Source organism: Ictalurus furcatus, chromosome 15, assembly GCF_023375685.1.
Source record: "Ictalurus furcatus strain D&B chromosome 15, Billie_1.0, whole genome shotgun sequence".
Lineage (NCBI taxonomy): Eukaryota > Metazoa > Chordata > Actinopteri > Siluriformes > Ictaluridae > Ictalurus > Ictalurus furcatus.
In genome coordinates, this window is record NC_071269.1 from 19,697,009 (window position 1) to 19,722,344 (window position 25,336).

At 39.7% G+C, this 25,336-nt stretch overlaps 2 long non-coding RNA genes across 5 annotated transcripts in view; both read left to right on the forward strand.

Annotated features, from left to right (window-relative positions):
- The window catches only part of LOC128619313 (uncharacterized), a 105,127-nt gene that overhangs the window by 31,595 nt on the left and 48,196 nt on the right, over positions 1 to 25,336 (forward strand). The window contains exon 3 of the long non-coding RNA XR_008387919.1: positions 11,030 to 11,142. This is a non-coding gene — a long non-coding RNA (uncharacterized LOC128619313). The remainder of the gene's footprint in view (positions 1 to 11,029; positions 11,143 to 25,336) is intronic.
- LOC128619312 (uncharacterized) lies at positions 18,379 to 21,841 on the forward strand. 4 transcript variants are annotated; one of them, XR_008387918.1, is made up of 5 exons: positions 18,379 to 19,002; positions 19,121 to 19,478; positions 19,562 to 19,780; positions 20,408 to 20,877; positions 21,005 to 21,841. It is a non-coding gene; the product is annotated as an uncharacterized LOC128619312 (long non-coding RNA). The 4 variants fall into 4 exon arrangements; XR_008387916.1 differs by having other exon boundaries at positions 18,380 to 19,002; positions 19,121 to 19,780; positions 20,408 to 20,467; positions 20,581 to 20,877; XR_008387917.1 differs by lacking the exon at positions 19,562 to 19,780 and having other exon boundaries at positions 18,381 to 19,002; positions 20,408 to 20,467; positions 20,581 to 20,877.

Below are 25,336 nucleotides of genomic sequence, written 5' to 3' on the forward strand. Positions count from 1 at the left end.
ATTTTTTAAAATAAAAGATTAAACAATAAAGACAATTTTTCACAGTCTTCTTTGCTCATATTTACTGGCAGCTTTGGTAAATATGAGCAAAGAAGGCTGTGAAAAATTGTCTTTATTGTTTAATCTATTAATGGATGGCGTTGTATGTACTTAGTGTTCAGTTTGATGATGATAAAGATCACGAACAGCTCGTTTGCGTTTTAAACGAAAAATACAGATTTGTGCGATGTTGCGAATACATTGGTAACGAAGGTGTGTGTACATGGAGAAAAACATGCAGAAAACACGTTAATATTATGATGCACCCATTGTAATATGTTATTGCTTCTGTAGTAACAACTATAACAATGTCTATAGGTAACAATTATAGAACTTGTATAACTGTCAAATTTTTGGAAGGAGTCTCCAGTGTCCGCACTTTGTAAATGTCAGAGGTAAAGCTGTAACTTTTTTTTTTTGGTAAGTTTTCTGACATGAAAAAGTCTTTAAGGATGGAGAGCTTTGTGGTTTCTCGGAAACAGGATAAGCTACAATTTTTTTGTCTTAGTAACTTCCAGAACAAGAAAAAAGAGTGGCTGATTTACACATTGACCACCTGTTTACATACTGTATGCCATCTTGTAAGGGATGACAGGAACTAACTCTTTTCATGACATAACATGACATAAAATTTAAATAATTAAACGTTGTTAGTTTTGCCTAATTACTGTGGTATAAGAGGAATAAAGTACTATATCACATAAACATATGCAAAACATATTAAAGAAATTCCTGATTAAAACAGTTCTGATTTGATGAAAGTCCGAACCTTTGCTAACTTAGAATAAGAAAAGAAGTGATCTAATTGATAAGTTTAACCTTGATGAGTATAAACGAAGTGTAAATAATAATAATAATAATAAAAAAATCAAGATTCAAGAGGTTTCTATGCAATAATGGAGCAATTGTGATGGATCTATATATAATTTATTTTTATTAAAAAAAGGTACTTTTCTTATAGTGGTGTCAAATATACAGTTGAAGTATGACTATACGATACTTTATATCACTAGTTCCTACACCTACCCTACATAATCTAATCCAAGTAATCAGCTAATTTACAGCTCCTCCTGTATTCAGGGTGTATTTGAGTGAGGAAAACAGTAAGATCTCCAGGACCAGGTTTGGGAACCGTTGCTTTACATACAGCACGAATGAGGAGAGTTGCTCTGTACTCATTTCCTGCGAAGACTATGACACACGCTGAACAGAGAGAGAGAGAGAGAGAGAGAGAGGCAAGAGAACGTCTTTCATCCGGGTCGTAACCGCTACCATTCCCATGAGGGCCACGCATAAGGTCTCAATTAGGCAGGCAGTCCTGCGCCAGGAGCATTTTGCTCACAGATTTGTTCGTGGAGAGAAATGGATGTCATACGTTGGGCCGTGTGAGTCCAGGCCCATGGCCACGGCACACGGATGCAGAGCTTGCGATTAAAACCAGTTCCTTCTTATTACAAGTGGAATTTCCTCCATGCTGATTGAAGTTGCAGCATATTGCTGCCACACTCCCTCCCACAAAAGAGCAAAGAGTTTTAAAGATTTTTGGAGTATACGAAGGGGGAGCCTGGCAAAATGGAGGCTTTTTTTTCCTTTCTTTTTTTTTTTTAAAACCCTCCCACGGTACTAGGCCATGTGTGTACAGTTTCAAAGTCACTTGATTTAATGTAAGCGCTCCACAAACGACCGTTTTTGTCATAGTTCGCTTCCGCCACGAAGGATTTTTTTCCTTCTTTTTTTTTCCGTTTTAGAAGTGGCTTCCAGTGACTAACTGATTTATGTGATCAGCTCAATTACCAGCAGTTGCGTGGACGGCCAGATGAATTTACGCTGGCTTTGAAGTGAGATCTAAGCAGCGTGAATTCATATCGGAAATTGATATGGATATGCTTTTTGTTTTAATCAAGAAAAAAAGCGAGAAAGCTGTGCAACAATAATCAAACTCGTGCCATTTAGCTTCTCTTCGCTAAGTTAATGGAATCCTGTAATGTTTAGTGTGAAGCATCAATCATGCAAAAATCTATTGTTGCATTAGCCTTGAAAGAACAATAATAATAAAAATGCTATAATGGCTTTAGCTTCCTTTCCATAAATCATGGTGCAGGGGGTACAGTGAAGTGTGTGTGTGTGTGTGTGTGTGTGTGTGTGTGTTTATTATGAGGATAACTTAACTTTGTCGAATATGCTATTTCAGCCCTTTCAGGCTGTTGAGGACACTGAATATTGATGTGATAGTAAACAATAATAAAATAGGTTTTTTTCCCCACCTCTCATGTCTCATGGCCAAGTACAGCGTATAACAGCGTGTATTTCTGGGTGACTGCGTCGGCTCTGGCACACTCGGCCGTGACTCTGAGCTGCGGCGTGCAGGATGCTGGATAGCCGTTCAGCATTCGGGCTGTAAATCACTGGTAAATGCATAAAAATGGTGTCGAGCGAGAGATTTACTGTAACGCTGAAAATCCTTTTAAACAAATATTAAAATAAGGCAACAAGGCGCCTGAAAGTCGTTTAAGAGGGCATCGCACTTCAGTTTGGACGCGAGCAGTGAAAGCTGACAGGCTGTCGGAATTTACATTGGTATTAGCATTTGATTGATGACACACTGCACGCACTTTGTTAAGTTGCGAAGGTGGCGCTGAGGGGGAGTGCATTGTGCAGTTTCATTCTGCCAAGTGTGTGTGTGTGTGTGTGTGTGCGCGTATATTTGTCTCTGTAGAGACAGGAAACAAGGATTCCAAGACACAAGCTAGTCAGGTCTCAATTGAAATGTATACGCTCACTGGGCACTTTAATAGGAACACCTGTACCCCATGCAATTATCCAATCAACCAATCATGTGGCAGCAGCACACTGCATAAAATTATGCAGATACACATGAAGAGCTTCAGTTAATGTTCACATCAAACGTCAGAATGGGGAAAAATGTGATCTCGGTGACTTTGACTGTGGCATGTTTGTAGATGGGCTGCTTGAGTATTCAGATTCCTGGGATTTTAATCCCACAGTATTGTGTAAAAAACAAAACCCATCCAGGTTGTTGGCAGTTCTGTGGGCGGAAACACCTTGTTGATGAGAGAGGTCTGAGCTGAAAGGAAGGCTACGGTAATCCAAATAACTCTTTACAACCAACAGAAAAGCATCTCAGGGCTAGGGCTGGGCGATATGACAAAAATATCTTATCATGATTCTTGAGGACATTTCTACGATACACGATGCGTGTCTAGATATATAATTTAGCTAACCAACTGTAACAAACAGTAGTAAAATAAACAAAAAACCTTAAACTGACTTTGATGGTACTTTTCTTTAATGCCTACAAAGACAAAGAAGATGATCCCAAGCATACCTCAAATTCCACCAAGGCTTGGTTGCAGAAGAAGTCCTGGAAGATTCTACAGGGCCATCACAGTCACCTGACTTGAACCCCATAGAAAATCTCTGGTGGGATTTCAAGAAGGCGGTTGCAGCACAAAAACCCAAGAATATTACTGAACTGGAGGCCATTGTTCATGAGGAATGGGCTTAGATTCTTCAGGAATGCCCTAGAAGCTGGTGTCTGGCTATTCATTTCATTACAGCAGCTCATAACAGTAAAAGCGTGCTCTACTAAGTACTAAAGACGCTTGCCATGAAGGGGTTGAATAATGCTGAAACTGGAGAAGTCACTATAAGTTGCATTTTCAGTTGAATTTGGGGAAACCACTTGAAGAATTCATTGTGTTAAACCATTCCAATTGCTTTTGTTTGATTTGTTCGTTGCAAACAGCTGAAAGTCTGTACATTTTGACAATAAACCTGATTTGCAATGGGGGTTGAATAATTTTGATTGCAACTGTATACATGGATATATAGCATATACAGAACCAGGCACAGGTTAAGTGTAGGGTTTTCAGTGTAAACTCAGTAAGCAGGTTCAATGCAGATGTTTCACTTCACAGCCTGAGGAGGAAAAGAAAAATCTCCATTACCTGACTCCATACTTAACACCCAGCACTGCACTTACACCGTGGGTGGAGAAGATAATGCTCTGAAAAGAGAGGTGGGGTGGGGGGGAAACAAAAATTATGAAATTAATAAAGCTTTTTAGCTGGCATAATCAGTCATTTTGAACTTGACTGGAGAGAGCAACAAAACAAATAAAATTTGGGGAGAGAATACATGTATTTTAATGCCTTCAAGCAAAACTAATTAAAGACGACACCTCATTTACATAAATAAGCATTATAATTTGCATGGAGGCACCAGGGAATATGGTGGAGGAAAAAAAAGAGAAGGCAATATTTTGCACTCTGCTAATTTCATTTTATTTAAGATTTAAGCCTAATAAAGATTCATTTTAGTGCGGAAGAGAATAATCAAAGGGGGGGAAAGTTAAACTATCTCCAAAGATGCAGCAGTCACTATTCAAAGAGTGCCTTTCAGAGGCAGGAGAAACCCCCTAATCAGGAGTGGCACTTCCTGGCCTGGCTCCAATGCTCCCAACTCCTTGAAAGGTGAAAAAAAAACATTTTTAGAGACAAATTTATTAGTATGCAGTTCTGGCATTGGTGGCTGAATTAATGGCGGTGACTGATAATGACTGTAATCGTGGCACAAATGGGGTGTTGAAATAGCAAACAACGGGCACCAGGCATGTAATGGGGCTTTTATTAATTACCCGAGCCAGGGCAGGAGCGAGACGCAGGATTTACAGTAGCGGCAGTAGGGCCGGGTCGGTCCGGTCTGGTCTAATTAACACAGTGGAGCGGTTGGGGGCGGGGAGGGGCAACATCGCTCACACACTCACTTTAAAGGTACTTTATAATGCTTCTGGAGTGACGCTGGACAGGCGACATGGTGAGATCAGCAGCTCCAGAACAGGAGCATTGGAGAACAAGGCTCAGGCTCATGTCACATCACGCTAAATGTGTACGAGAGAGAACGATAGAGAGAGTGTTTGAGGATTTTTTGAGCTTTTTAGACTTATCAAGTGCAGATATCTTCAATAAATAGAAAAGTTATCTAATGTCTCTCATTATGAGATTACTGTAAAGATACTATAAGACCATTAATCCTATTTCTAGACATATTGACTCATTTTCAAGCTTATTGTCTTATTCTATTGGCAGATCATCTTTCTTTCTAGAAATAAACACTTGAATAAGCGAAATGATCTGCCAATGGAGTATGAGTAAGAATGAAATGAGTACGAATAAGTTAACAGAACATCTAAAGAACAATATAATGTAGATTCATTTTATTCATCACTCCATTCTTTGACGTTCTGTCTAAGATTAACCCCTTTATTCCATATTATATATGTTTTATGTTTATTCTACATTACATTTAATAAGGATTTTGTCCCTCAAATCTAAATTGTAATGACTTGGGAAACTGGATTTACTCATGCGTTCTTCTGGTTGAGTAAAATATGTCTTTGTTTTATTGAAATTGTCTTCTTAAGCCGAGGCAGACAGAACACTGACTCATCCGTTTTTTCATAATAATTGGACCAGCTGTTCCAAACCGCCTCTGTTTTACACAATATTTGCACATTTTATTAAAATACGACCTCAGCTGAGATTTTACAGATTATTGGCTGACCTTCATCATCGAGCCATATGTTTAGGAAGTCATGGCCTGCTTCAAAGCTTCTTTTTCTGTGGGGGTGGGAGGTGTGGTATACCAGAGTCTGGCCTTTTTATATTATATTATATTATATTATATTATATTATATTATATTATAGCTGCAGCAATATTGTGGACCAGACTGAGAGACCACTCAGATGTCAACTCATCCACATGAAAGGCTTGATTAAAAAATGTTCCTTATTATCAAACATATCCTTAATGGACAGTATGGTTTAAAATGAAATGAACAGTTAGATTTTTATTGCTTTCTGGGCAGTCGTGGTTTATATCAATCATGGGTGTAAATTTTACAATAAAAACAAAAACACAAAACAGAGGCCGCCTTCGCATACATAATCAACAAGTCCATGAGATCACTGTGAGAACGATCTTCCGCTCCTTGTTCTTTAAGTTTCTTTAACATTTTCTTTAACTGTCCTTGCTCTTAAAGGTTTTCATACATCTAAAATTAAATATAAATTTCCATTAAATTCCATATATGTGTACTCTCTCTCTCTCTCTCTCTCTCTATCTCTCTCTCTATATATAAAATACATATTTCATACACACACACACACACACACACACACACACACACCCACACACACATACAATTTCCACACAGAAACTTCCATATATACAATTACAGTCTGAATCATTTTTCTAACTAAACATGACTCAACTACCCTCAAATAACCCCTTCACCCCTCACACTGTCCCGTCCCATCCCAGACCAGAAGTGCATCCAGAACACACACACACACACACACACACACACACTACAAAGGGAGCAGCTGGGTTTTATTTCACTGAATAAAAGCAATACTGGTTGGAGGCCTTTGAAATCATTAATAGATAAAAAGAATGAAAGATCACATTACATCTGGGAAGAGCGAGATTGAAGCTTGATCATTCGTTTCTCAGATCTGCTGTTAGTTAGAATTGGTTATGTTTAACACACACTAAATGACTAATCTCCAAACTATTGAGAAAAGATCTCGATGCCATGAAGTGCTGCTGGTTTCGGTGTTAGCGAACACTTGATGATCGGTAATAAATCTGGTTGATGCTGAGTGCAGTTAAAAGGAATCTGCACATCTGTGATAAGCACTCAGCATTTGTGACCAAACTATTTTTATTTGCCACAGGTGGGGCACAGTATTAGTAGAAAAAAAAACAAAATGAGAGAGAGAGAAAGAGAGAGAGAGAGAGATAATAAAAACATCAATGTCTACTAATTGGCCGGGTGCACAGTAACTTACTGTGGCTGGAATTTAACTTCTGGCTCTATCTTCGGTTTGAAGAGCAATTTCCTTGACATGACTTGCGCTGTTTCATGGCCTTGCTTTTGCCTGTGTATCACATAATTCTAACAGCAACTACGCACAAACTAAAGTTCATAGAAAGCCTTCAAAAATACACTTTAAAATACGAAGTTGTGCAATTTACATTGTAATCAATTCATTAATAACAAGTTGGTGTATCGGAATTTAGTGCTCGACTCAACTCTTTAAACATCCAGCAAGTTGTTTAATTATATATGTTAAAGCATATAATTTAGTGACTACTACTACTACTATTTAGGAGTGCAACAAATCTATCTATCTATCTATCTGTCTGTCTGTCTGCCTGTCTGCCTGTCTGTCTATCTGTCTGTCTGTCTGTCTATCTATCTATCTATCTGTCTGTCTATCTATCTATCTATCTATCTATGTATCTGTCTGTCTGTCTGTCTATCTATCTATCTATCTGTCTATCTATCTATCTGTCTATCTATCTGTCTATCTATCTATCTGTCTGTCTGTCTGTCTGTCTATCTATCTATCTGTCTATCTATTTATCCGTCTGTCTTTCTGTCTGTCCATGCTTGTGTCCATCTGTTCATCTGTCCATATGTCTATAGGTCTGTCTGTCCATGTGTCTGTCTCTCAGCCCATCTGTCTATCTACCTGTCCATATGTCTGTCTGTCATCCATCAGCCTGCCTGTTCGTACGTCTCTCTGTCCATCTATCCGTCTGTCTGTCCACCCGTCCATCTGTCTCCATCTGTATATCTGTCTGACCATCTATCTGTGTCTCTGGCTGTCTTTCTTTCTTTTTCCCTGTCTGTTTTGTCTGGTCATCTGTCTGTCAGTCCATTTATCTATCAGTTTGCATGTTTGTCTATTTTCATGTCCATCCATTTGCCGTTCTCTCTCTGTCTGTCTATCTGTCTGGCTGTCTGTCCATCTATTTGTCCATCTACCTGTCCGTCCAACCATCGTTTTTATTAGTCTGTCTGTCTAACTGTCTGTCTGTCCCATCCCTTGCAAGTAAAATGAATGTCAATTGTGTATCATGTTATGGATGTTTTAATGCTTTTATTTATTTATTTTTGGCTCAGATAATCATCTCTCATTTCAGTTTAGTTTTATATATAAAAAAATTTTGGCTTATGTTATTGTTCTAACAAATATGATTTTTTTCAGTAGAACATTACAGACATTCAGATTCAGATAAGGTTCCTGATGTAACCACTGAACACGGAACTAAACACAAGCCATTGCAAACATACACCCTCCAATTAGCTGATATGACTGTTTTTTAGGTAAATAACACGTCAGCCACAAAACTAGGTAGTTTTTTGGATTGACTTGAGTTGTCTGATTGACACACTACACTTTATCCTACTGAACTAGCATTTTTTGTAACTGATTCATTATCAGGAACTGAAATCTGAGATGATATAGCTGAAATTAGAGAGGATTATTGACAAATGTCTCGTAGTATCATGTGTGAAATGATTGTTGTGTCAGAAAAAGGGATTGTACATGTACGTATGATGAACAATCCTATACTGAAAGCAAACAGTGAGCAGTGAGTGTTTTATTAGCTTAGTCCTTGAGTTGTATTGTTAGTGCCTTTTAACACAGCTGCGTGTGTGCGGGGGGGTTATTATTTATATAATTAAAAATGGCTGTATTTCACATCTATTATGTTTCATAGCAGGCCATTTCTTTACGTTTCTTTTCCCCCCAAAATTGCCTTCTGGGTGTGTGCTTATTTGCAGTTTGTGAGTTCATGCTTAAGAAATGCAGCAAAAACATTTCATGTTGCGACACATCAACCCTTGCTCCTATATAATCATCGTTTTTTTTTTTTTCCAGATCCAACCAGACAGTCACTAAACATGCGGTGAATATGCCATTCTTCTTGTGTCTGGTGTGCTTTTTATTCTTCACTCCATTTTGCTTTAACTGGATTCAGGTGAATTACACTTGGCAGCGTTCTCTATAAAAGACGTTATGGTTCTTTTTTCTTTCTTTCTGTAGGTCGTCAGAACCACTGCAATGCAGTGTATAGGCAAATAAAGCTGCTTCGTTTGATCAAAGACAGCAGTGACACTTGTTTATCGTCTATGCACAGTGTGTGTGTGTGTGTGTGTGTGTATTTTTTATCTTCGTATATCTTACCGAATGTACCCACAAGAATAGAAATGTCTGAGTTTTTCCCAGAAATTGAGTCTGTTTTTTATTTATATAAAATTTTTCCCCAAAATGTTTCAGTGTTAAATATAATATTTTTGAAGACAGTAAAAGTATCATCAAACTTCATTTTCACACCATCTTTTTTTTTTTTTACTTAACGCAACATTACTGTTTTTCTGGAAGTTTCTTAGAAAATGCATATTGTGATACCTGTTGTGTAGTGGAAATGTCTTCGAGGATCACGATAGGATATTTTTGTAATATTGCTCACTCCTCGTGTGAATGTCTGAAACAGTGTTTACATCAGATACCAAGTTTAAGCACAGATGATTCGAAGAGATGACTGTACCTATTTGTTAATAATTAGGATTAAATTCCTAGACATTACATTTTTATTTCTGTAGAATTCGCACCTGGAGAGATAAAGCTCTTGATTTAAGGAGGGAAACAAGATGATTCATACTTATGACAATAATTAAAGTTTCGTTTGGACAACCTCTCCGGGTTTTACTGTCTAATGATGCAGCGCAAAACGCAGACTATATTTCAAGAAACAATTTAAAAAAAAATCAGAAATCAGATTAAAGCTAGAAGCGTTACGTCGTACTGACATGGAAGGATTGTCATTCAGCACTAATGCCATTTTAAAACCCCAACACACGGTGTGCTCATGCATCTCAGACGTCCATTTTGACTTTGTTCTTGCCCTTTCTGTGTGAACCGTTATGGCGGCATACATCACGCTGAGCTAATTAGCAATATAATTAGCATTGTAATTAGCGGCTATAATAATTTCTTTTATTTATTATGGTTTTGGTTATTTATCCGGTATAAAAGAGGAATGTGTGGTCATTAAGGTGGTCTTTTTATGATGTTGTTTTCAGCCCTGATGTGACTTAAAGAAAGTATTCGCAAATTAGCTTATACTATATCGGCATGGCAGTGTTAGCATGATGGTGGTAGGAGTTACCAAGGACAATTGTTTTAAGGACTAATGCACGCACTATAGTACTGTACATGCTGCCTCTTCTACAAGATAGAACATGTTTCCTAGAATATCTGGCTTTGCCGCAAGAGCATGCAGATGCCAATGATGTCTTATACCATACCGTGATTTTGGGGAAAAAGACTCTGCCTGACATCCATCCTAATGTGAATGTGACCAGTTGTGTTTCTGGAGAGCCCTTGGCAAAGGAGAGATGAATGGCAAATTAGTTTTCCCTTGAGGATATACTAATTCAGTCGACTCTCAGAAGAACTTTATATGAGAGAATAAGAGCTGCGTTGTTTCAGTAGTACATAGATGAAGATGTCTGTAAATGGTAGTCTACTTAGACAGACACTTCCTGCTTCAGGAAAAAAAAAAAAAAAACCAACCCAAGTGGGTTTTCAGCCATGAGATGTCTCTAAAAGGCTATATAATTCCTTTTTATCACTCTGACTGTCTTTGTCAGTAAGCTTCTCAGACTGCTGAATGCTCTTTTACGGCTTTTTTTTTCTTTTTTTCAGAAAGCCAGAAGCCCCCTGTTTTCCCTTTGAAAGGGTTGCATGCAGAAATGCACAATCTAATAAGAGCACAAGATGGATGATAATGTCTTTTTATTAACTTACTGAGTGGTTTGTTTTGGTAAATTGAAAGTCGTATTTTTCTCTCTAAACATCTAATTGGGCTTTTGGCGGATTTTACAATGAAATGAAAGCGGTTATTGTGCCGTCGAAAGCAGCGCTGTTCGTAAAAATCCAGTGTAAAAACAAGCCATTGACAAAACTAATATAAAATGATATATAAAAGCTGTCACGTGAACCGAATGCTGATTTGTCTATGTTGTATTTGCTTTGAGAACTTCGGAAAAAAATGAATCCAATAGAAAAGATTGCGTGTGACGGTTCTGTTATGTATGGTGTACCTTTAGGGATCAGCTGGCAGAGATGTAAGTGTGTGGCGCGTTTCTGCATGAAGAGAGACTGGAAGAGAAGAGGAGGAAGTGATCGACAGACAGAGCTCAGTCCAGCTGGACACAACAAGGTGAGTTTTACTCACCTTTAAGTTGCTTTAAGTGCATGGGTCCACTTGCAGGATTTTTCAAAATCCATTGTTACCTTGTGGGAATTACTACAAATTTTCTTTACGACCAGTAAAAAAAAAAAAAAAGACTTTTCAACTAGTTGATTATTTGTGCAACAAAGGACGCATCAAACCGCACTTTTACATTATAGCCATACACAGGGTACGAATGAAATCTCTAGCTTAAATGCTTTTTAGGTTAAACTGTTAGCATCGAAATGAAATCATTTGAGAGGGTTTTCTGGCATGTTTAACTCTAGTCCCAGCAGTGTCCAAAAATGAGTCTGGATTAGCGTCCTTGAGCTGGCATGTGCTGCTAATCTGACTCCTAACTAGCTGAGTGGGATTGGATAGCGATGTGTAACCCACGGCTCTGAAAGCTCTCTTTCACTCAGCTCTGGGCATTCCAAAGTACCCCAGTGCAAAGGTTTTTTTCAAGATTTATTTCATTTTGAAGGAAAGTATATTTAGCTGCTATCTTTACTATCTGCCTCACTGTTTTTCCTATCGCCCCGAACATCTCGTCAGCGCAGACTTGTGAATATATTAGTCAACTACTCTGCATCCCCTATTGCTAATCAGCATTCATTTATTTAAAGAATTTGTTAGCCATCTTGTGTATTTGCTGTTCACTTGAAAGGTTTTCTTAACATTGCCGTCCAAAAGCGAGGCAAGTTTCCGCTATAATAGCATTTTTCAATACAGGCAAATAATCTGTTTAATAAATCAGCGGGGGAGCGTGCATTATACAATGCCACTGAAGCAGATGAAGATATGAGCGTGTTTATGATCGTCTTGGTTCTCACACAACACAAAAGCCGACGGTACAATAGCGGAGACTCGGAGCAGCATTGAAGTTGCACCTCTGCTTCACAACACAGCTTAATTGAGTCACACATGCAGAGGAGCAGCCCAGTCGCATCATGATACCCAGAGGCCTGGATTAATTAAGGGCTGAAAGCCCAGGAGTACTCAATGTTCAGCAAGTGCAATGTGTGACTCCATTTTACCTCTGAGTGAGAGTTTACCTCTCAGTCCTGTATACAATAGCGTTCTGTCACACTTCGTTAGAAATCTGCAATGCTTTGAAACATAATTTATTTAGTTATTGTTATGGACTAAAATTTAAAGCGTTGTGGCGCTCTTTGCTCTTTCCAGAGATTGTTATAACCTATATTTGTTTTCTGACTCCAAAGTAAAGATATTAATCCCACTACTACTCCTGCTGGCTGCAGGAATAGACCCCCTGCTTCCCTGCTTTTCCAACCATACTGCTTCGCTGTCTTAAGTAAATAGGAAGAGGTAGGTCTCCGTGGGTAACGGCTGCCATGGAGGCACCTGGAGCGGAAGAGACTCCGAGAGAGAAAGGTGGGGTTAAGGGATGAGTGGGGAGATTTTGCTGGGCCTTAAACCCCTCCTCATCCTGCTGTCTTGCTGCGCATTGGTGGTCAGGCCCTGGTGGGGGGCAGGAGGAAGCTCCCTCCTAGACGAGATGTCTGCCAAGAGCTAGTGGAAGGTAGGCCTGTCCCTGCGAATGGGCAGAAAATTGAGGTTAACAAGCATGGCGCATGCTAAGTGGCGATGGGAGTCCCCAAGCTCGTGGTTAGGGCCCCGGCCCAGCAGCCTCCACCTCCTCCTCCTACTCCTCCTTGCAGAGATGCTGGCAGGAAGTGACCTGATCTCCCTGTATGCCTTCCTCTCAAATTAAGCCATCATCACACTGTGAGCTACCAATCCAACTGAATTACTGATCATACTGATGTTATATGGTAATGTACTCTCTGGATCCATCAAATATGGTGTCTTGTCTTGTACTGTATGTTGTACTGTTGTCCTGGACCATATTTTGTCTTCACAGATGGAATGGTGGTAAAACTGGATATGATGTGAACATATTTCAAATGAGTCAAATGTATTGCAGATTTGTAATAGAAAGAGACTTTTTTTGGTTTGGTTTTTCTTTTCGGCCTCATTTGCCCAGAGAGTACGATATAGTTGGTGAAGTGTGAACACTGACTACGTTTACATGGACAGTAGTAATCTAATTATTGACCGTATTCTGAATAAAACAATATTGTGATTAAGGTGTTTACATGAGTCGCTTTTAGAATACTCCTTTCATGTTCCCGTTTTACATGTTATAGAACATAGATCGATTAACGGCACACGTCATTACGTCCCAACGCCACACCGTCCGACGTTCCCTCCAGAATTTCACGTATCAACATACAGTTCGTCTTCGTTATGGTACCGTATACAGTTTTGGGTGGTTGAAAGCTTGAAGCTAATTATTTTTCATGCTATACGTGCAAATAGACGACTGCTTGAAGCCGTGGGCTGCGTCCCAAACCACATACTTACCTACTATATAGTAACTGAAATAAATGTATCTCGCCTATTATATAGTAGGTAAGTACGCGGTTTGGGACGCAGCCGTGCTCTCTTGTTTGCCGTCAAACGGTTGAGCACTGCCGTGTGTGTACGTGTCCTGTCGCAAAATGCGGTGAAAACTCCCACACGACGTTAATAGGGTGATTAAGGTGTGTACATGTCTGTAATACACGTCGATAATGCGACTAAAATAGGAATACTCCACACGTCTTAATTCAAATTGTGTTTACTTCAAGTATGACTTTAGTCGGATTAAGGTCATCAAAAATTGCTGTTTACATGCTAGTTTCTTAATCAGAGTATCATCTTAATCAGGTTAATATCGGATTATTGTTGTCCATGTAAAAGTACTGACTGTTTTCAAGCCCAGGAGTGGTCCAGAGAAAGGATCCCCGATCTTCTTAAAAATGGTGGTCTGGTGCTTGTTTCCACTGAACCATGGTGCGGTCCACATAAGGTGTGAAAGCTGTCTGCTGTTGGTGCTGTACTAACATGATCAGTTAACTTGCCTGGGTACTTCCGGTTTCAAGTTTTGTGATGGCAAAGAATGAGTCGTTATGGTTAACGGAGGAGACAGCCTCACTGATATATAAAACCAGACTTTCATAGGACTGGAGAACTGTAATTAGTTCACCTTTGTGGTGCAGTGGTTGCACTGAGAGCATTGCATAAAATGTCTTGTGCCAGTCCGCATGGCTAAAAATCTTCTTATTCCTCATTGGCTTCTCATTTGCAGGTATTCTGGCACATGCCATGCATTGAAAAAGCGCTGTCCAGTGTCGCTTGAGTGTTGCTACCCAAACAAGCCCAGGACCTGTCCGGAGTATGGGCTCAAATATTTGGGCCAAATGTGCAAGCGTTCTTAGACCAAGGGCCAGAGATACTAAGCTGTTTGCTCATTCTGCATGAAAAACCTTGCATGTTATGTACAAAACTGTCATAGAAGCCTAAACGTGCAATCTAAGCACCACATATGCAGCAAAATGCATTTCCTCCACTTATGTCTTAGAGGTACAATTGCACCAAAGGGTGGAGAAATAGGAAGGGCGCCTCATTACATATATTCTATTGGATGAACTAGCAGAAGCCAGTTCTGTGAGTAATTTTGTACGCCTTCCAAAACCAGGTGTAAATTAGCGCCATGTGTGTTGCTCGGCGCTTTATAAGCATTGTTGCCAGGTGTGTTATTTTTTGCAGACTTGGGCTACACTTGAACTGCCACTGCATGTTATTGTAGTCATTCTCATATGTATTTTTAATTTATGACAAAATCTGTGATAATATGAGATCATTTTGGGACCATGGTGAAAGAGCTATTAAGGAAAACTATGTTGGGTCGTACAGCTTGTCAGTTGGGATGTTTTTGTCTTGCAACTTTGGCTATAGCACATACTGTGTATCAGGAACACACATCTCACGTCTAACAAAGAAATTCAACACGTTAAACAGGATTTGTATGACACAACGTTTTCCAGATATTAGAGGAACCACAGCTGACCACACGAACCACAGTTTAATTGCACACTTTTGTATGAATTAGCACCTTTCAATACCCAGACATCTTTTTATTAAAACCAGTTAGCAATCAAATGGCAAATTAGACGAATTCATTTCCTCCACACTGTTTCCTTGTTGTGGCATGAAAATCTTCACAGCTCCGGTGTTTTGTCTTGAGTTGGGGTGGCATGTATTTATAGAGTTTCAGTGCGTGTTTTCTGGGTTTCACAACCACGTTGCATTCCCAGCTCACTATAAAGTGAGGTTTCTGGGATAGGCTTCAGATCCATTGCAACCCTGACCCTGAAGGTGAATGAATGAAATTCATTTATTAATACATTTTCTTTATTAGTGAGCTTGCATTTATTTAGTTTCGATCTTTTTGTCATCTATACTGTGTGGTTGACCATGTCCACCACTTCACATTGGCTTTGTGCAGTATTTGCTGGACAGCCATGCAGGGTAGCCTGGAAGTAGCCAGTTTGACTGACTGACTGATCCCCAGTCTTGAAATGTGCAAGGGAGTTGACTGGTGTATACGTAAAACAAATACAAGCACCCCATCAATAAACTGGGAGAAGAGTAGCCAGGAATACAAATTCCAACAAATCCCAGTATAGTTGTTCCCACTTGCTGCCACAGGACTGGCTAGTAGTTCTTACTCAAATGACAAGTCAAATTGTGGAAAATTGAGACATATATTGGAATTACGGGTAGCGCTCTGCAATAGTGAACAACATGTTGTATGTAGTATAGAAAGACTAGCTGATATACCAAAGATCATTGTAATTACTGTTAATATGGCAGGGAGTCAAGACCCTCAGGCAGTGTTTGAGGGTAAGGTTGGGGATTGTGAGGCCTGATAGTGTTATCAGACTTGAATACAGACGCCTCTGTGCTGCTATTGTCAACGGCACTCGGAGCTTTCCCCGCTGATACCTACAATGTGGGTACTGAGGATTGAGCTGAATGCTCCACATCCTGCTTAAATCCCCTCCCCAGGTGTCCTAAGGCCTATGTATTTTTCCAGCACCTTTCCTGCGGCAGTGCTTCCAGATGGCAAAGAGAGCTTATGTGCTGCAGTTTCAGTCAGGTGTACTTGTTATGCTCTTAAAGAGAAGGCTGAGTTGCAGAGTTTTCTTAAGACATCGGCTCAGGAGAGGCCTTTCAAATCTAATCCTCTTCCCCTGATTCCAAGGGCTTGCAAATCTCCCTCGTTAACTTTGGACCGTGTTTGTCAGTGGGGCAATATTAAGTTGCTCTGATGAAAAGAGCTAAAGTTTAGACTGCCTTTGACTTTGGTGTTTTTAAAAGACATCAAGAAGATCTCTTTTCTTTTTTTTAGTTGCTTGATTGAGTTTGCGTGCGCACGTGTGTGTGTGTGTGTGTGTGTGTGTGTGTGTTTATTTTTGAAACGCTCAGAACTGTGTGGCTCAGTCTGCCACACCTTGATGTTGTAACCTAAATTCCCCCTCTGGTAATAATTTATGGAGCTTTTATTATCTTATTTCTTCTTCAGTTCTTTTACTTGGGCAGGTTTTCCAAGAAGACTGTTTACAATTTACATTGCATTTCATGGGATATAAAAAGTGTGTCAGCGAGGCTATGTTAAATTTCTTTACAGTATCCCAACAAAAATGCATCTTCAGTTTCTGGCTATTCCTGTATGATTGACTAACTGTGGATTCCCTGGGAGGACACGTACAATGCGTGTCGTGAAAATTCCCCTGCTGACATGCTTCATAAAAAAAAAAAAAAAAAAAAAAAGGAAAGAATGAAACAAAACAAAACGAAAAAAGACGGTCTCGGGTCCCCACGTTTGATTTTTTCCCCCTCTTTTTAAACAGTGCCGGGCTGATTGTGTGAGACACATGAAAGAGCCGAGGCATGGCCAGGGAGCCTCTATTCAGGGCTACACTTCTAGAAAAGCTGGCCGTATCTAACCCCTGGCGACTGGCTGGCCCTATCACTCAAACGTCCCAGCAGTCTTTGTGGCTTTCCCAAGACCACAGTGAAATGATCTCTTTTGTTGCGCATCATTAGTTCCATCTGCTGTGTGAGCCTGGCTGTCTGTTGCGGGGGCAGGACGCCGTCATGGTGGCCAGGGGGCGAGGCGAGAGACCCACGGCCCTGACGCTCGTGTCCCGACCTCCTTCTTCTCATCTACCGCTCAGGACGCCTGCCTTTCTTTCTTTCTCTCTCTCAGCCTCTTCCTTCTTTTCATTTTCTTTAGTCGCTTTCTTTCAGGCTCGCTCTCTGTCAATTCAATTCAAGTCAATTCAAAGATGCTTTATTGGCATGACCATATTAATATACAGTATTGCCAAAGCATTCAAATAAATTTACACACACAAGAGCACACATACACCTTTGTCTTACTATCCTTGTGGGGACATTCCTTTGACATAATTAATGCAGCTAATTAATGCTTTGCCTACATCTAAATGTAGCACTAATCCAAACCTCACTAACCAAAAGGAAACTTTTTTTTTATTTTAATAAAAGCTGTGGTATTTGTAAAACATCATATTTCATTGTTGGAGCCAGCCAAAAGGTCAGAAATACCTATCCTTGTGGAACATTTGTGTATCACAATATGTGATCAACATATCTGATATATGAAAGATACATTTAAACCAGTGATGTAATACAATCATTTTGATGCAATACAATATAATACAATTATATGAATTATAATAATTATTTATTAAAAATGCAATCTTTTTGCCCTGGCACTTTTACCATTGTGACCCATATCCTTCATCAGTTCTGTCCTGAAATGACCCACATACCTACATTTGGGAAATACTGTAACGATTCACATGCCCCATAAATGCTGACTAAAACTGTCATACTTGTGAGATAATTCATCATTTCAGAAGTGATAAATTGACTGAACTAGTGGCACAGGCCTTAATTATTTACTCAGGAGGCCAGCTGATAGACGATCAGCTGTTCATGATTAGAGCAAGAAGGCGAAAAATAGACCTGATGCATAGCTTTTGCTATTTTTGCAGCCATTAATGTCAGTTCTGCTCACCCCAACAGTCATGTTCATTCTCATTGCAGTCACGTGACCACGTATCTGAGCCATGAAAATCTAATTTGAAAAGATTTCTGTGGATTTCTGTGTTTACACGTGTGATTTGTGTGACTATACCTGTGTAATGTGAATGTATCTGATTCACATTTGTGCCAACAATGAGCACACTTTGCTTTAAAACCTAGTGGGCAACACTCAAGACAGCATATTGATGCTACGTTCCCACGTACAAGTCACCAGTCACTGTACTATGAAGTCACAGGTAGGCGTTCCTACTACTGGTTGTCATAGTAACATGGGTGGCGCAACTAACATTCCACTTTTGACAACAAACCAGTTTTTTTGCTGCTAAAATTAAACATTCTGATCGGAGAGCGATCTTATATAAAATTCACCAGCGTATATATGCCTCATTTCCTACGAGACGAAGGAGAAGCGGAGTGTGCTTAGCCATCTACCTGTGGCAAAAGCACAGTGGTGGTGCCCAGGAGCCGGACCGTAGTTCTCTGTGTTTCCCTTACCAAGATACACTGGGATTTTGCTCGATTGTAACAAAAAATGAGTATTTCATTATTTTATTTATTTATTTATTGCTTTAAACCCACTGATATCCTAAAATAAGCTAAGCTAAGTTAATTGGCTACTGCCACAATGGCACTGCTTCTGCTAGTGAGCAAGGGGTGGCCACAGATGACATGCACTCTACTGTCTTCATTCCCATTGGTAGTTGCTGCACTAAGTCGCTCCAAATTTGCATGAAGTTAAACTTTTCTCAACTTTCCAAGTCGCTGGACACGCCCACATCCGGTCGCCAATGGTCACCGTCGCTCATGTCAACGGAATTCGCCAACTCTCATTGAAAATGAACGATCTCCGGTCGCATTGTCGCTGTGAGTCGCTCTATGTGTGAACGTACCTTTATAGACAAGAGAGAGTTTTGTTTCTAATGTTTTTAGCAGGTAATAAGAAATAAAATAAATATGTTCTACTTAATATTTGACCAATTAGCGCAGGCCACGCCTCCTTCATTGGAACTGACTGGCACACAACACCATCATTGAGATTAATGGGCACAGAGGCCACATCTCCTTGTGCAGGATTGACAGGCATAGAAGCAGCATTTCCTTCATTGGGACTGATGAGCACACAGGTCAAGCCTCCATCAATGAGACTGACATGCACAGAGGCTACACCGTCTTTACAAGGACCGACGGGCACTGAGGCCACACCCCATTCACTGGGACTGACAGACACAGAAGCCTCACCTCCTCCTTTATTGGGACTGATAAACACTGAGGCCACACCTCCTCCTTCAATGGGACTGACAAACTCTGAGGGTGCATCCAAAATCATCAGGGTCATCCAGGTATTTCTCGCCTACTGCTTAATGAATACTGAGAATTCGGACATACTGCTCCTTTGGCGTACTGCCTTTCTCCTACTGTATAGTAGGGTAGTTGACACAGCCTCCTCCTTCACTGAGACTGACAGACAAACTAGTCACACCTTCTTCACCTTGACTGAGAGACATCAAGCCCACGCCTCCTCCTGACTGACTGATGGACGGCGAGGCCGTGCCTCCTTATTCCAGCCTTATTCCATGTCTGACCAGTACTGACATACTCCTATCTTTCTCCGACTCTCTGCATTGGTGAAATACATGTTTAGGTATTTATTCAGGCATTTGGCAGACGGGGCTTATGTCTTATGCCTCTTATTCCAGTGGAACACACAGGCTAGCGTAGAGTTAACAGATATCTGCACACAGATGTGCAGTGTTTTTTCACGATATTATGAAGTGTCAATTTGTGAATATTCATAAAGGCTAATGAAGTACCCCAGTAAAGCTCGGCTATATTGCAGTCCAACTCTCCTGAGTAAAATGTGTCCTATATTTAATGCATAACCAAACATGTATGCAAATGTGGGGAGGAAAACAATCATTCACACTGTATACATGTATACACACAATACAGTATATAGTGTATCATGTATATTTATACAACTTATACAACTATATAGCTGTATATATATCCAGGGAGAATAAAATGAGTAACTGTAGAGTACAATTAAGGGGTAGGGGTAGTTAATAAAGGAAAAAACTCATCTATGCAAGTAAAATGTAAAACTTCAAAATCTGAGGGTGTGAGATAGAGAGATACTGTAGATAGATAGATAGATAGATAGATAGATAGATATTTATATTCATGTTAGCATTTATAATTCCATGTTCTATATAAACGAAGGCTCAGAGTTAGCTCGTCTTCTAAACTTTGCTTATTTTTTTTTATTTAGATGGTCACTAAAGTTCTGCTTGTACTGATTTTCCCTCTATCCAAGATGCACCAAACAGATGTAACGTTTTCTCCCTCCAAGAAAATATTTTATTCATGATTTATATGAAAGATAAATCTTCAGAAAGTCTTAGAGCTGATGGGCATACACAATTTAACATCTGTCTTCCTCAGAATAATTAATAGCACAGAAGAGCACTGGGGACCCAGACGTCAGGACTTTTCCTCCCCTTCCCTTTCTGTAATTATTGTCAAAAACAAAGCAAGCATGGATTTGCATCTAGCAGTTGTGTCACTGTGTTCTAGGCTTGGGAAATAAAGGAAGTAAAGGAGCTGATTAATCCTGGAGCTATACAGAAGTCCTGTTGTAAATAATATAAAGGCTGTAGATGTGTTCAGTTTTCACAGCGTCATGCGGTTTCTTATGCTGCCACGCCCTTTATATCATGAGGTGGCACCACATGTTTTAATGTCAGTGGCTCAGTTTTGCTTAAGATGTCACTCTATCCCCATAGGACTTTACAATGTAGATGATAATGCATATCACAAGTGGTGTGTGTGTGTGTGTGTGTGTGTGTGTGTGTGTGTGTGTCCATAGATTTTCTCAGCCTATGTTTGGCAGGCCCCAGAGGTCATCTAATATAACCTGACCTCACACGTAACATTTTGAAATAGTAAGCTAATCCTTTACTTTAGGATTACTGTAATGTCTGCCTGAGGCGTAGCGCGCAGAGACAGAGGGACACCGCAGATTGACTGCAGGACTGGACACTATTGGATAAATGACTGTGTTGCTATCGCCCTGAGTGACATCCTGTTGCCCAAAATCCAAAGTGCTATATTTGTTGCAGCTATTATGAAATAAAAACCCTCTGAAAAAGGCCACTATTCGGTTTGAATTGATTCCCTGAAAACTCCTGCGGTGAATGGGCTTTCATTTTGATGGCATTACTATGGAGAGAATGTGTTGTGTCAGTTTCACCTCTCCATTACTTTGTCCATTAGGGTGAAACCGCCTGATTTTATTTCTCGCACTCTATTTTCTGTGATAAAATGGAAATTCAAACGCTTATTAAGTCTGAGTGACATCTATGTCTGGGAGCTGGAAGGAAAGTAAGTCAACTATATCTCGTTTCAGTTCATTTTTGCTCAATTTCCCTCTCGTGATCAAATATTTCACTTTCCAGTAGGGTCCTAATGGGAGTGTCAGTTTCGGGAGGCCCTATCTCGCTGCTCTGCTGCCATTAGCGGCTCTCTTCGACTGTTTCAAATTTCTACCTGTCAACAGTAAAAGCAACGGGTCTCCGTTTTAACTCGTTTCTCTCCCGATCTGCGTTCAACTAATGTCGTCGGTTCAACTGCCACTTTTAAACCACAGGAGAATATTGTACAGAAGCTGAAAGATTAAACCTGCTTGTGTTGGGTGTTAACTTTTCTTTGCCTTTCAAGTTTTTTTTTTTTAATTTAAAAACACGATCTATTTTGTTCAGTTGCACCCAATGGTATGTTGTTTGACGAGCACTCATTTTGTAACGACTTTCTCTTTGGCCTTATTTATCCTTTATTTTAAGCAAGCATTCCAGTCATCCACCCTCAGCACACCCAAGCTTGAACATTCTGGTTTCTGATAGAATTGCTTGCTTATTAGTAATTGGCAAAATATACAGGGAAGGCTCTTGCTCAAAATAATTTTTTAAACATCGAACCACGCCTGAAAAATACTGTTTATCTATTCATTGTGTCGCTTTTAAAGCTCTATTAGTTTCAAAATAAATGACCTTTGATGTCGTTTCAATGAAACGCTCTCGGTTGTGAAACTTGTAGAAACTGTGTCGTACACAGTCCCCCCCCCCCCCCACACACACACCCCCATTCCCTTCCTAAAATAAGCCCTCCATTTCCTTTTTGGTTCTCCCTGGGGACTCGTTGTTATTCTGTTGTCTTTATCTAACCTTGTCAGGAAGGTCTAGATTGTGTTTTGTTATAAAGTCGATCCTTTTGCAGATCCTCTAACATGCGTGTTTATTTAGACTCCCATCGTCAGGGTGACATGACATGCATAATTTTAATGATATTATGACTACTTCCAAAAGCATGTGTCTTTCTCTGCTGGTAAAAATGAATCAGATTGATGGCACGTAGCACCTAAATGGGTAGTGGCCTGGGAAAACCTTACATATGGTCAATTGTGGACATTTTAAAGGACTATATAGGTTGTCCTTAACTGAAACGTGTTTCTCTTTTGCATGTATCTCAACCAGAAGTGAAATTCTAGCATTTTAAATGCTGATGAAGCCTAAAAGTAATAAAGGTGATCATTGTATTTAAAGATTCCATTGAAATACCACTGAAAGATGCCAAGCCTCTACTATAACCTAATCTACTAATGGAAAAACACCAGGCGAATTTAAAAGAATGATGTATTTCCAGTAGGAAATGAGTTATCTTTTTGATTATCAGCATCATCCATATCAGCCTCTGTCTCATTACCTGAGGTAAAAGTCACTCACAGCATTTCAACACGAGCCTCATTGTCGTCTCATCACCCCATTGATCTCTGTCCACACTAACATTGTTGCTGAAATAATCTGTTAATTCTGTTACGTCCATTTGCTAAATCTCTTGTCTTTTTATTAGGTCATCTACACATTTTGTACGGCTTTTGCCGTGTGTTCTGACAGCCTATACCTGATTGCAGTACAGTATGTCCATTTGGCATTTATTTGGCACATAGCGATGCAAAAACTTGATTAAGCTGTGAGTCATTGCGTGAGAAAAACACACTTAGCTAGCAGGTTTTTAGTTTTAATGGCATGTTTATATACACAACTTGATCTCTGCAGGTAAATGCCACGGCAAGGTTAGAAATTAGCCTAAATAAAAACATTTCCGTGTTATTTTGATCAAATATTTTGATGTTTTCTTAACCAAGACATGTCAAAGTATAATACTGACAAAACCTTAGGTCACGACCCAATATTGAATTTTGCCGACTTCTGATGGGTTTACCCGGACCGCCGCACAGTTCCCAAATGCATCGCGCTGCCCTTTCAAGGTGCATCACTTTATTTCCAGCAAACACAAAGCACAATAAAGTGTCACAGAACGTGAAATGTTAAATAACTGTTAGGAGCCACTTCACCGTATTACCCCACCATATGGAGAGCATGTCAGTGCTGTAGAGAGAGAGGAACAGACCACGCTGATTTTGGAACCAGAGTGTGAATAGAAGATGTTTACTCAGGCTTGGCTTTTAGTCAGAATCACAGCTTTGTGAAATGAAGTACATTTTTAATGTTTCATCCAAGGGAACATCTAAAACCAGTGTTAACTGTTTTCTTTATTCTAGTGTTCTCATCATTTGGAGAATTTATATGGATGAAAAAAAAATGATCTGAGATTTACGTAGTGTGTCATCTTTGCAATAAAAATGTTTTTTGTATTTGTGCAAAGAGCAGGAACTGCTGTTGTTTTCTTTATTTTTCATTCGTAGGATTTATTTACTCATAAATGGGCAAATGTTTCTATGTACTCTGACATTCAGATGAACCCATTTTTCCCTTAAAGCATATGATTTTCCCCCCACCTTTTTTTGCACCATCATAGGAGGATAATTGTACTTGGGCCAAGAGCGTATTGGACCATTAAACCACTGCCTCTCCCAGTAAAGCTATTCTCCTTTCTGTAAATGCGTTGGAATTACTTTCAGGGGGCGTTACAGAAAGAATATGTGAAAGGCTACTTATTCTCCTAATGATTCTTTGTCCTTTTAAAAGTCATCAGGCTCATTTAGAAGTGGATATGTACAGGGGAAGAGGTGCCCCCTGAGACTGAGGTCATCTCCATATCCTCACCCAAGGCCAGGAAGCAAGTTTGTGTGAATGGACGTCTGCCACTTGAGGTTGCTCGGGCTGGTAATGTAGGTTACGTGTCTGTCATACAGCCCACGAGCTTCTATTAAGTGAGTGCTGTGTTTTAGCATGGCATCTTGTGAGAGTTAAAGGTACAATAGTCTTACTAATAGAAATAACCTGGAAAAGTTGTAGAACATGTAAAAGAACATGTGGCTTCACCACAAACATACAACATGGCTGAGAAAACCCATTTGGAAAACTGTCATTCGGACCGGAATGCTTGTCTGTGTTTACATGTACCTCGTGTCAGTCTTTTTATAGAGACTTCCCATTGGCTTTTCACTCCACGTCCATCTCAATCTGTTTGGAAGTGAAACCATGGCTGAATTTGCTGTGTGCCCAGAGCAAACCAGATACTTTTACTGTGAGAAACATGCAATGCTTCCAAAAAATTCAATTCAATTCAATTTGATTTGTGTAGCGCTTTTTACAATGGACATTGTCTCAAAGCAGCTTTACAGAAACATATAAACACAGGATACAGATTTTAAATGCGTGAGTTTGTCCCAGTTGAGCAAGCCGGTGGCGATGGTGGCGAGGAAAAACTCCCTAAGATGTTAGGGAAAACTCCCTAAAAATGTCAAGAAACACAGTAAAACTAGAATAGACAGTGGTAATTGGTCATTCCAAGATGGAGAAATGTATTACTGGTGAATGGGACGAAGTTGTACGTGGAATTAACAAAGTTGCTCCTGGACATGTATGTAAACACAATCTGTCAAAAACGGTTTGAACGGCCAGCTTTACATAATGAATTAAGTAAATACATTTTTATCACTTAGAGAGCCAGGTAAGGTAATGGTTGATGAGCCACCATCATAGAAATGTATGTAGTGCTAGCTAACTCACATGCAAGTAAAGTGACATTCAGCTTAAAACCTCATGGGAGCTCATTACAATAAAAACAGGACAATGAAGGCACTCTTGATCATTCTCACAGCAGCAAATCAGAACGGAATTCTGCATGCCTGTCATCTTATTACTTTGCTATTAAAGTGGACAAAACCATCCGTTTT